The following is a 12,791-nucleotide window of genomic DNA, read 5'->3' on the forward strand; positions in this document are numbered from 1 at the left end:
TAATCGACCGGTCCCTCTCCATGTCAGCCCAGTGCCAGGCAGCGGTGAACGGTGCCAAGGCAGCGGTAGCCCAGCTGCACCCGGCATACTCATCACCGCAGATCCCGCTCAACATGCGCATAGCGCTCTATAAGCTATATGTCCGCAGCCGCCTCACGTACGCAGCCCCAGCGTGGCACCATCTGCTCTCTGACTCGCACAAGCGAACGCTTCAGAGAGTGCAGAACAAGGTGCTACGCCGAATCGCCGGAGCGCCGTGGTACGTGAGGAACGACACCATCGCGAGAGATCTGCGCGTGGAGAGCGTTGAGGCGTTCGTAGCGCAACTCTCCAAGAGTCTTTTCGCGCGAGCGGACGCCTCGCGCCTACCTGAGTTGGCCAACCTGGCGCCGTGGCATGCACGGCCGCCGGACAGACACCGACTCCTCCGTGACGCCGTCCCAGAGGACACCGCGGAACATCCGCCCCCCAATCACTGAAGAGGAGGATATTGCGCCGCGGCACTTAGCCGCGGCGCCCACTATCATCGTGGGATTGTCTCCCCCCTCCTATCCCTGCGCCGGCAATTTACATGCCGGCGTATATTTTCTTTTCCGCCTGGGGCCTGACGGTCGCGGCAGCCCTATTGTCGTAACCGTCGACCCCACGGCGCAACTTCCCCCCGTCCGCCAAAAATAAAAAAGGCCGGGTTCGGAAGCTTTTTCCACCTCCGCTCCTAGTCACTTCCCCCCGTCCACCAATAATAAAAAAGGCCGGGGATGGAAGTATTCCCCCTTATTATTTCCCAGGTCGCTTTAGTCCGCAGGCGTGGTAGTAGTGGTGTGTGCGGGAGTGGACCCATACACGTTCCCTTGGTCCCGGCCGGGGCCCGCACGCACCACTTGGTTAACCTGCTGCGTCTGATGCTCGATTGTGGCCTGGTCAGGCGTGGTATTGGTCGCTTATTCATGGTTTTCCCCGCGTTTTGTCGCGGGGGTTTTTCCTAAAACGGTATTTTAAAAACTTGTATTTTCCCATGTAGAGGGGTATAGCCCCTGACCATGGTTTCCCACCCGGGACCTCTTCGCAGGTTCCGGCGTGTGGGAAGTTACGACGACTGATTTCTCACTAAAATGTCCATAGTCCATACACTATTTACTGTCTGTCGTGCACAGATACCATTATGTTTCCTAGTTCAGAAAATTGTTTTAGGAGGACATTAGTAGTGATTTGCAACATATTAAACTAACAACATATAAATGCGCCGAAGATGACATAAAATAGCACAATTACGCGATTGCACATAAACTGCGGTGTTACGGAATATATTAAAGTGATATAAAACTGTTACACGTCAGCAATATTATGATAGAGATGAGTTTAGAATCCATACTAATATTATAACTGCGAAAGTGTGTCTGTCTGTCTGCCAGTCTGTCTATTACCTCTTCACGGCCAAACCGCTGAACCGATTTTGCTGAAATTTGGTGGAGATACATTTGAGTCCCGGGAAAGGACATAGGATATGCTTCAGCCCGGAAAAATGCGCAGATCCCACGCGATAAGCTTTGGCGCAACGCAGTAGCGGGCGTTATAGGAGTGAGCACACTGAGACGGGCCGTTTGTATGGAAGCGGATGCGCGTATCGCACACTGTGTTGGGGCGCAGCGGATTTCTGCTTCCATACAATTTGTATGGAGGCGGATTTTTGCGATGAGCCCCGGCACGCTGAGCCCCGGCACGGCCCGTCTCAGTGTGCTCACTCCTTTAGCCATTATGAAAAACTTTAATTCAAACAGGCCAGTGCTTGATCGCAACGCCTACGAATTGCTAATTGAGTTTGCCGTATATATATTGTAAAACATGTCATAAAGCGAATATAGAAAAAAAAAAAACAAACTGTATGGGCCTATATTTAATTGCACGATTTTAATCATTACTTCGATTCCACTATTTTGTCCATAAGTAAGTTCAGCTTCGATCTATCTCACGATCTCCTAGACCAGGGGTCACCAATTAGTTTCGCTCGCCTCGCCGGACCTTCGCGGTCCACATATTTAAAAAAATTATTAAACAAAATTGAAAATATGTTACTTTGGAAATTACAAAGGTATTTGTTTGTATCAATGAGAAAAGTGACCATTATTGTTGCTAAATGTTCATCAGTATGTCGTGAAATGGTCGAGACCGAAATTAATAATTTATAACGAAGTTCATCTTCGAACATGCTTAGTCCGCACACAATAGGTCGGCGGTCCGGATGCGGACCGCGGTCCGCCATTCGGTGACCCCTGTTCTAGACCATTTTCTATGTTATTTGGCACAGATATAAAGCAGACCACGGGGAAGGTCATGAGCTACTGTTTGTGGAAAAATGTACGGTTTCCGCAATTATTTAACGCGGGCTGAGCTGGAACTTCTTATTTAATATATAAAATTCTCGTGTCACAATGTTAGTTATCGTACTCCTCCGAAACGGCTTTACTGATTTTTAACAAATTTTATATGCATATTCAGTGGGTCTGAGAATCGGCTACTGGCTACTTTTCATATTGATAAGTACATTTGTTGAATAAATAATACTTAAGAGCTCACCTGACTCTAAAAATCAAACATCGTCCTTCTCTCTTCACACTCACGCCCGTCTTTCATATGCCAGGTGAAAAAGGACGGCGCGGAATCATCGCCGAGTTAGTTTTACTTGAATAAAAGACGAACTATAATGATTATGAAAAAAGTGTTTTGAGCAAATTTAGGTTTTATCAATACCTTTTTAGATATTAAAAAATATTATAGAAAATACAGCAAACTTCGAAGATCCAAGCAAAAATGTGTCTAAAACAAGGTTTTTTGTAAAAAAGAAACTATCGAGCATTTTTTGAGTAATCGTGTTTTCGTCTTGAGCATTTAATCTTTATGAACTGAAGTTACTTGTGTCAAAAAATCAGTTTTCTAGACCTTACAGATTTTGAGATCTAGGTTAAAGTATGTAGTCAAGTTAGGGTCATATGGGCTCTTAATACTACAACTCGAGACTGATGGCGACCATTGTTTGTACGACGGGATAGCGATGGACGTTGCCATGGTGCGATACTTGGTATTAAGTCACTTTAATAAAATAATATGCGCAAAATACTTTATATTATGGCACAACAGCGTTTGTCGGGACAGCTAATTATTTCATAAAATAACATTGGATTTTTACATATTCGTGTGTAAAGTAATTACTCGGTGTTGAATAATTCTAATCAATCAAGCGATTGTTACTGACGCGACGTTACAATATTCGTGAACAAATGAATAACAGAGTGTTATTTGGATCAGTGTTTGAAAAATTGCTAGTTAACATGTTTTATATTGGTTTTATGCTTATGGTTTTATGTTTGTAATGTTTCTAAATCATCTTTTGTATTGAAAAACATACGTAGGTGATTGAAAATAAATCTAGTACATACAATATAGGATCATATTATTATAGTTATTATACATTAAGAAGTCAGTGAATCATGTGTACAAATCACAAAAAACAAGATGTATGACGAGTTACTTCTCTTGTATACTACAAGAGAAGAAGGTTTTTTTAATTCAAATTACTTAGTTGAAACTGCATTCTGTTAATCTCACCTAATATATGTACTGTAAAATTAATGAGTATCACAGAATAATAGTTTAATCAATAGGGTTGAACGGAGCGCACATTAACTAGACTTAAAAAAATAAATATTAAATAATTGCAAATATATTTATAAAAACTTCATTCATCCAAATCGATAGTATCGCAATTTTGTCAGAAAATCTAATTTTTTTTCAGTCAAATCAGTTTGAGGCTATGCTTAAACATCATAAAATTAGACATCATTACCTACCCAATAATACTTTTAGACCGTATATATAGCGAAGGTAAACCGATACAAAAAGCACCGCAAAAAGTAATAGCCCAGTAAGTTAGATTGATAAAAAACCAATTTCTTCAGAGATTGACCATCACAGGTCAATCCAATGCCGATAGCTAAGGCTGCGTTCACATGAATATTATTGTCAAATCTAATAATTTTAGGACTAAGATACACAATATAATATTAAGGGCCTGTTTCACCACTTTCTGATAAAGTGCCTAATAGGCTATTCACAACTTTTTTGGCAGATTCTCCATACTTGATCTGTCAAGTTAATTGGTGGATAGCCTTATCAGGAAGTGGTGAAACTATAGTATATAATATATAAGTAGATACGAGAAAAAAAATATGTTTTTCTCGTATCTACTTTTGGTGCCTATGGTTGGGTTGCACCAGAGGCGTGGTTAACGTTAAAGTTATGGTCAAAGTTACGGTTATAGTTAAGGCAAATTTAACTTTTACCTTAACTTTGACCACAGAATTTGACAGAAGACGTTGCTGGTCCGACAAGACTTTTTAAGAACGCTGCTGGTAAAGGAGAACTGTCAAAAATGTTTGTATGATGTCAGCGTTAATTCCTTTTTTCACCACGTCCATTTAAAGCCTTGTCAAGCTCTATGGTTATGGTTAAATATGGCGTCTTGGTGGCGTCCATTTTTAACTTTAACCAAAGATTTGACATTTTGCATTGTAGTTAAAGTTATAAGTAGTTAAAGTTACAGTTATAGTTAAAGTAAGTTGGTGCAACCCACCCTAAGAGAATATAATTTCTCCCAATTAAATAAGTAAAGCACTATCAGACAATTTGATTTACAGGCAGTTGGCGGACCTAGGTAGTAGGTAATTTGATCGCGTTACGTCAAACCCAGCTATCAGATGATGATTATTGAATTGACATAACCCGACCAACTGACGTAGGTCTGCCAACTGTCTATGAATCAATTTCCTTGATGATACTTACTTATTTTGAAAAACAAAAAGTGGACTAAAAACAAGTTAATTATTTTGTTTATTCATGTAGAAATAATATTAAGTAAATTATTGCCCGCTTATAAGTTATAATAATAGTTGATAACTATAGCTTCACCCCGACTTCACCCATTCCTATTATGTAGTACCTATTTTATTAAAAGTAATTTTTTTAAAGTTCCACTATCTAGTATCTACTAACCTAGGAAGTGAAACTACTTAATATTTATTGCAGTGCGGGTGCCAGTGTACTTATTTAAGAGATATACAGTAATTAGCAATAAAATAGCCATCAGTATCACGTATTTCCTAGACGTCTAGACTCCTAGAATAATATTAGGTCTTTTGTGCAACTTTTCCTATTTTACAGTGTCTTGGCGCTATTCTCTTGATGATTCTGATTATTATCGTAGTGATAACAGTGATAAAGACAATGAATGAACATTTTTTTTTATTTAAGTGTGTATTTTTTGTCTATGGTATTAGTACAGTTTCCTTTAAACATTTTTTTGACTTGATTACTATTAAGCTAATTTTCGAAAACGTATTGCACTCTGGTCTACTCTTGACCTGTTTAAAGTATTTTCAATCAGGACACAGGTAATTTTTGACCCCACCACTGTATGTAACTCCGCTTTCAGCAACAGAACCACGTACGTTCGTCATCCGCCGCACTACCCGACGAAACGAGATTACACGGAATCAGAGGGGTTAGTGCGAGTTTTATTCGATCATACGCATCGAGCACGTTAACGCGAATTTATATGGAATCAAAGCAGCGCCATCTACTGGCTAACGTGGATACTGCTTTGATTCCATATAAATTCACGTTAACGTGCTCGATGCGTCGGATCGAATAAAACTCGCACTAACCCCTCTAAAGAGTGTACAATGTATATGCTTAAATAGTAAAGGTATCATAGAAAATACGAACGCCTGGGGTAACTTTTGACCCCCGATACCAGTTAAGGGTACGTCGACTTACTCGTATGAACGTAGCTCTATATTAATGTACTAACTACTAAGCTAACCAAAGAGCACCTACTACATACAGAAGGTTGTAATAACACTTCAATGATTTTCCTCAAACCTTTTACCTAACAATATTACATTATCGTAACTTTTTACCTGTTATCTTACTTAGAAACCTGTAGAGAAGATAAACATTCATCTTCATAGTACTCACTGTTTTTCCGACAGCCAAAGGGAAATGAAAATAATGTTTTTTGTGATTAAAAGTTGCCTTTAAGTTGCTCCCTGACCGCGAGCATTCACGTGTAATGTATAATAATAATAAATACTTATTATTATTATTTAATAATAATTATTTAAACTATACATACATATAAATAAAATTGAAGTGTCTGTTTGCAATATTGAAAGAACCGTTTTTTACTAAATGCATATGAATGTATTTAGGGTACAGACACCAAAACAACATTTTTTACAATTTTTGTCTGTATGTCTGTCTGGCTGTCGGTTTGTTCCGGCTAATTTCTGAAATGGCTGGAGCGATTTTGGAAGGAATCTTAAAAATCGGAATTTTTCTCTTTTGTAATTATCTTTGTTATCACATTTTGCTGACGCGGACGAAGTCGCGGGCAACAGCTAGTCTAAAATAATAATTGTAACATTTTAGATTCGACTTTGAGCATTCCATAGCAAGCTGACTTCACCGTCACGTAGCATTGATGTTACAAGTTGTATACAGATATTACACATTCTATCATTACAAGGTGCGCATTGTAAATTGTAATGCTCGGTTCTTCTCCCTTACTGATGTAATGCTCGACTCTGTAACGTTACAGGCGAATGCTCCCAGTGAACATCCCGGTTTGCACCTTAATTTTGCTTCCTTGTGATCGCCGCATTGTCCGCTCTTCATCGTGTGAAACATCAAAATGAGTCTGGTATTTTAATTGGAAAAAACAAATAAAACGGTAATTGAATTCAGGTACAGTTGAAGAACGTCTTAATTGCATTTTTCATTTTCATCAACTATGCAATGATATTCTGCAGTCAAAAGTTAGGTTTTACAAACAACCAATAACTCTAAAAATAAATATAGATTTATCATAGATAATAAACGTAATCTGTATTCTGTGATTGACAAGCTCATAACAATATTAGTTTATTGGAAGCAAAATATTATGCAATAGTTAAATCACAGTAGGTACCTAATAATTAATATAAATTATAGTAGAAATTATTTGGAATAAAAGGAATTTGTGTGCTCTTATACCTTCCTGCCAAATTTTGATACGTTGATCCTTGTTAAAAATAAAAATACACGTATTTTTTCTTTTATAATCACTCATTACTAAAATGTTGAGAAATTGGTTCCGAAAGTTATCCTAAAAAACACTACAATTAATGGACACGACGCGTCGCCCGCGCATGATGTGCACCCGCGCGCGCGAATTCCCCTGCGTCACCCCCTCTCATATCCACCGCCGCGAGTGACCGTTCTGCAACGATTTTAAATGGGATAAAATATGTCATTACAAAAAAATAACACCCAAGTTTTTTTGGTTAAATGGACTCTCCTAGTGCTACCTAAGTCCTGGAAAAAATTTGGCAAGAAGGTTTAATTGCAGCCTCTATAGGTACTCTAATTCTGACGAATTCTGTCTTAAATATTAACTAGCTATTTGACCGAGCTTTGCTCGGTATTCGATAAAACACGAATAAAATGACATTTTCTAAAAATGATTCCTAGCTAGATCGATTTATCGCCCCCGAAACCCCCTATATACTAAATTAATGAAAATCGTTAGAGCTGATTCCGAGATTCCAATTATATTTATAGAATATACAAGAATTGCTCGTTTAAATTTCTAAGATACAAGAATTGCTCATTTAAATATATTATTTGAGATTTAACGGCCATACTCAGAGAGATTTAGGTACTTAACTTTAACTTAAATATGATGATTCTGAGAAATCTTTGATTATTTTAGTAATGCTTGTGGCAATATTAAGTATAACTTATCAGAATTGTTGAAAATATTATTGTCTTGAGATGTACTTGACTATAGAAAGCCGCTGGTCTATTACTTTAAGGCAGTTTACTGTTTAAGGGTGTCTACTCTCTAGCAACAGGTAGCAACTGTCATAAGAGTTTGGCAGTAGAAGACGAGATTCCGTGGGAGAGCCATGCTTCGGCACGAATGGGCCGGCTTGACCGGAGAAATACCACGGGCTCACAGAAAACCGGTGTGAAACAGCGCTTGCGCTGTGTTTCGCCGAGTGAGTGAGTTTACCGGAGGCCCAATCCCCTACCCTTTTCCCTTCCCTACCTTCTCCTATTCCTTCCCTACCCTCCCCTATTCCCTTCCTTACCCTCCCCTATTACCCTATTCCCTCTTAAAAGGCCGGCAACGCACCTGCAGCTCTTCTGATGCTGCGAGTGTCCATGGGCGACGGAAGTTGCTTTCCATCAGGTGACCCGTTTGCTCGTTTGCCCCCTTATTTCATAAAAAAAAATTAACTCAAAGCAAATGAAAAATGGAGCTTTGAGCTTTTGAAATACACTATCGAAGGTCAGGTAGACCTTCAGAACTGTGACCGAAACCCCATAGTTGCTGATCGTTCTTACCTCTTATAGGGTTCATAAACAGGAAAGTATGGCAAGGCTCTTGGGCCAATAGTTTTATTTTGTGAAAACCGCCGTTATCAACCTAATCTTGAAGGGTCACGTGCCTACTTAGCTAAAGAATTTTGCTGTGAGGCATCTATTATCTAAAATTGATAAAAACTAAACACTTCTATTTGACGTCAATCTGTGATTTTGATCTCGGTATCTCCCAACTTTTTGCTAGAGAGTGACGTGTGTTTTATCGTCAGATGACTGATTTACTGATACTGTCAACATGTTACTTACCCGGGTCACCTGCTTACACGACTCGACTTATTCGACGGACAAAAATATAGCCTAAATAATAAGAGAAGATTCTATATTTTATACTGAGGTCGATGGTATCTAAGTTAGTATAGAGCGAACATTATATTCCTAAAAATTTCTTAAGGACTTAAATTCTTATTACAAAAATTTAACGAAAAGAAGAAAGTAGGATCCGACAAAATATCTTATAGTCAGGGAGCCCTAGAACAATTTTTTTATTACTATCAAGCAATTTTTTTCTGAGTAGCTTCATTTTGATAAGACAAACAACATTTTTATCCGCGAAAAATCTTGAAAGTGGTAGCTAACAGAGATAGAAAGGATTTCATACTTTGATTTGATGGTCCTAAAATATTGATTGTTCTATTTGTAGGACAATATTACTTTTAAATTATATAACTGATAACCTACTAATATACAAAAAATCAGCTGGTTAGGGTTGACTACGGTACGGTAACACAGAAGTTTATACATTATACAATCCACCAAGGTTATTAATTTAACCTTTTATTTTACGATTTTTATTAAAACTAGGTAACCAACAGAACCTTACATTATAATAACTAGACATCGGATTATAATTTATATGCACGATTAAAGTATATGCATGCAAGTATGCACGATAAATGGCCGAAATGTGCACAAAATATGCACAATCAAAAGTAACTTATTTTTAAAATTTATTATTTTGTTGAAGAGCTTTTCGGTGGTGCCGTAAATAAAAGCGTCCATATTATTAAATTTCATCAAATCCAGTATTTTTAATTTCTTATACAGCACCAATAATAATTTTCCACCAACATTTTCCGATTACAACCTTAATGTCCATGGAAGTTTAAGAAATCGGTAACTACTTTATTAAAATTTTTTACTAATGCTGCCAACTACAAAGCAAAATTTTGTTTCTAGAAAGATATTGTACCTATCGGGTGTATTACATTCTTTTAATGGGGATGGAGCGACATATTTGAAGTGTTTTGATTTATCCTACCTCTGTTTTGTGGCCTCGGTGTGTGTCATGATAGCTAGCTTGGAGACTACGAGGGCATAAAACTACCGAAATATGCACTATCAACGAAAAATTGCCAAAAATTTTTTTTTTTTTTTTATGAAATAAGGGGGCAAACGAGCAAACGGGTCACCTGATGGAAAGCAAATTCCGTCGCCCATGGACACTCGCAGCATCAGAAGAGCTGCAAGTGCGTTGCCGGCCTTTTAAGAGGGAATAGGGTAATAGGGGAGGGTAGGGAAGGGAAGGGAAGGGAATAGTTGAGGGTAGGGAAGCGAATAGGGTAGGGGTTAGGGGATTGGGCCTCCGGTAAACTCACTCACTCGGCGAAACACAGCGCAAGCGATGTTTCACGCCGGTTTTCTGTGAGAACGTGGTATTTATCCGGTCGAGTGCCAAAATATGCACTATCGCCTAAAAAGTGCCATTATATGCATTTGCATATTATGCAAGTATGCAAATGCATATAATCCGATGTCTAATAATAACTTTAGGTAGAAATAATGTCATCTAAGTTCACATCGGGACAATATCCTTGCAGTTCTGTAATATTATACTTATGTCGCGCGGAAGCCGTAGATTTTTCCGGAATTTCCCGGTACTCAAAGTATCTTCATACCATATTTCAGCAAAATCGGTTCAGTGGTTTGGGCGCGAAGAAGTATAGACAGACACACTTTCGCATTTATAAAATTAGTATGGATTGACTATTGCTACTTGTTACTTGGATATAGGCTCTGCTTTTATTTTCCCAAAAATATCTCACAATATTGATAATTTTCCTGACGATATCTTATCAATAAGTTATGTGGTGACACGAGCACAGAGCAACAATGAAATATTATGTGATTCATGTTTTTATTCATGTGATAATGGCACTCTGGAAATTTTGATTTCCTTGATATGATAGTACATAGATGATTGCACTGACCATGCGATTATATTTATGCTTACTAGTTACTGCTGAGTACGGGTTAACAAGTATATAATATTTGTCACGAGAAAATAACCTAGGGAATAATAATTTTAATAAATACAGCATTAATCCTTATTCCTTATCTAATTAAATAACTTAAATACATTGTTGATTTAATGTAGATCTATATGCCCTTTGCAGCATATGATTTAAATGAATATTTTCGAAGATATATATAGATTTATATAATTGCGGGAAGTAGCTTTTGCGGCGGTACCGACCATGAAGCTAACACATAGGTACCGACCAATACGGGCCACGGGTAGTAATAATGAATACAAGTCAAAACTGCTGAATCGATTTTAGTCATTTTTTCAGTGGCTATACAGTGTGTAACAAAAATAAGTGATAACTGATAATACTTTAGAGTGTGCACGTGTTCCTTGTAGAGAGTTCACTGTGAAAGTAGCAGCTCTGAAAGACGAAATTTTTTTTTCACTTTTGTATGGGCAAGGGCCCGTGCGTCATGAGTTTCCCCATACAAAAGTGAAAAAAAATGTTGGTCTTTCAGCGCTGCTACTTTCACAGTGAACTCTCTACAAGGAACACGTAGGTACACACCCTAATCCTAAAGTATTATCACTTATTTTTGTTACACCCTGTATATTTTATACCCGATGCGAAGCCGGGGCGGGTCGCTAGTAGGGGATAATACGCAAAGGTCGAAGCAGAGGGTGTTACTAGCACATACAGTAAATGATCCGATCAAAATCCTACATGTTGCACACGTCATATCAGAATATTGACAGAAACGTTGTCAAACGTCGAACCACACTTTTTGTTTACTGACTATGCAGCGGGGCTAAAATGGTCAGATTTAGCAATTCCTCTCAATCAATTCAGCCAATCAAAACTGTTAAACTGACAAATGTCAAATCAGTACGAGAATACAGAAATGAATTGCAAGCAGAGTTGCATTTTGCGATTTTAGAAAAATGAATCATTTTATGATTCATATCATGATTCTTCAAAGCGACCATTTTAGCCCTGATCGAGCTACCTCTAGCGTCATAACATTCCAGTAATATAATTTTTCTATTTAATAAAAAAATTAAAAAACTGTTCATTTCGTTTAAAGAATCGAATCTTTTCAAAAATTTCAGTTTAATGGCCAATTTAAGAAGTAACACACATTCTCCAGTAAGAGTTCTGTTACTGAGCACTATACAAGATGTAACAAAACTAAGTGATATTACTTTAATGTGTGTATGTGTCCCATAATATAGAGTTCACTGTGAAATTAGCAGCACTGAAAGATCAAACATTTTTTTGGATTTGTATGGGCAAGCGTCCCCGTGTCATAATTTTTTCCATACAAAGATGAACAAAAAGCTACTATTTCAGCGCTGCTACTTTCATAGGGAACTCTACAGGGTGTAACAAAACTAAGTGACAATACTTTAGGGTGTGTACGTGTTCCTTGTAGAGAGTTCACTGTGAAAGTAGCAGTGCTGAAAGACTACTTTTTTTTAACTTTTGTATGGGCAAGTGCCCCAGAGTCACGAGTTTCCCCATACAAAACTGAAAAAAATGGGTCTTTCAGCGCTGCTACTTTCACAGCGAACTCTCTACAAGGAACACATACACACCCTAAAGTATTATCACTTAGTTTTGTTACACCTTGTATATTATAGCTAACCCATACACACCCTAAAGTATTATCTCTCCGTTTTGTTACAACCTGTATAGAGAACACTGTTTTTACTGAGTGATCCTTAAAACGCCGAGGTGTATGAAAGCTATAGGTTTATCTAGTTTTAATACAATATCAATGGTCAACAAGGATTGCGTTTTTTATTAAGTACAGTCGGTAAATTGGCCAGTTTTCATGTTGCTCTTGGTCTATGCGCAGGCGAAAACTCGCGCATGCGAAAAGGTTTTTGGCGGGAAAAAATGTTTTTTAATGAGTTAAAATATATTATACTAAGCATAAAAATAAAGTGACTATGTTGAACTATAAATATATTAGTTTTTGAAAGTTACAACATATAAAAAAAATTGGTAAGTATTTTTAAGTTTTCAAACCGGAAATTTGATAACATTTGTAAATGGAAAATG

The sequence above is a fragment of the Aricia agestis genome, chromosome 12, assembly GCF_905147365.1.
Source record: "Aricia agestis chromosome 12, ilAriAges1.1, whole genome shotgun sequence".
NCBI classification, from domain to species: Eukaryota; Metazoa; Arthropoda; class Insecta; order Lepidoptera; family Lycaenidae; genus Aricia; species Aricia agestis.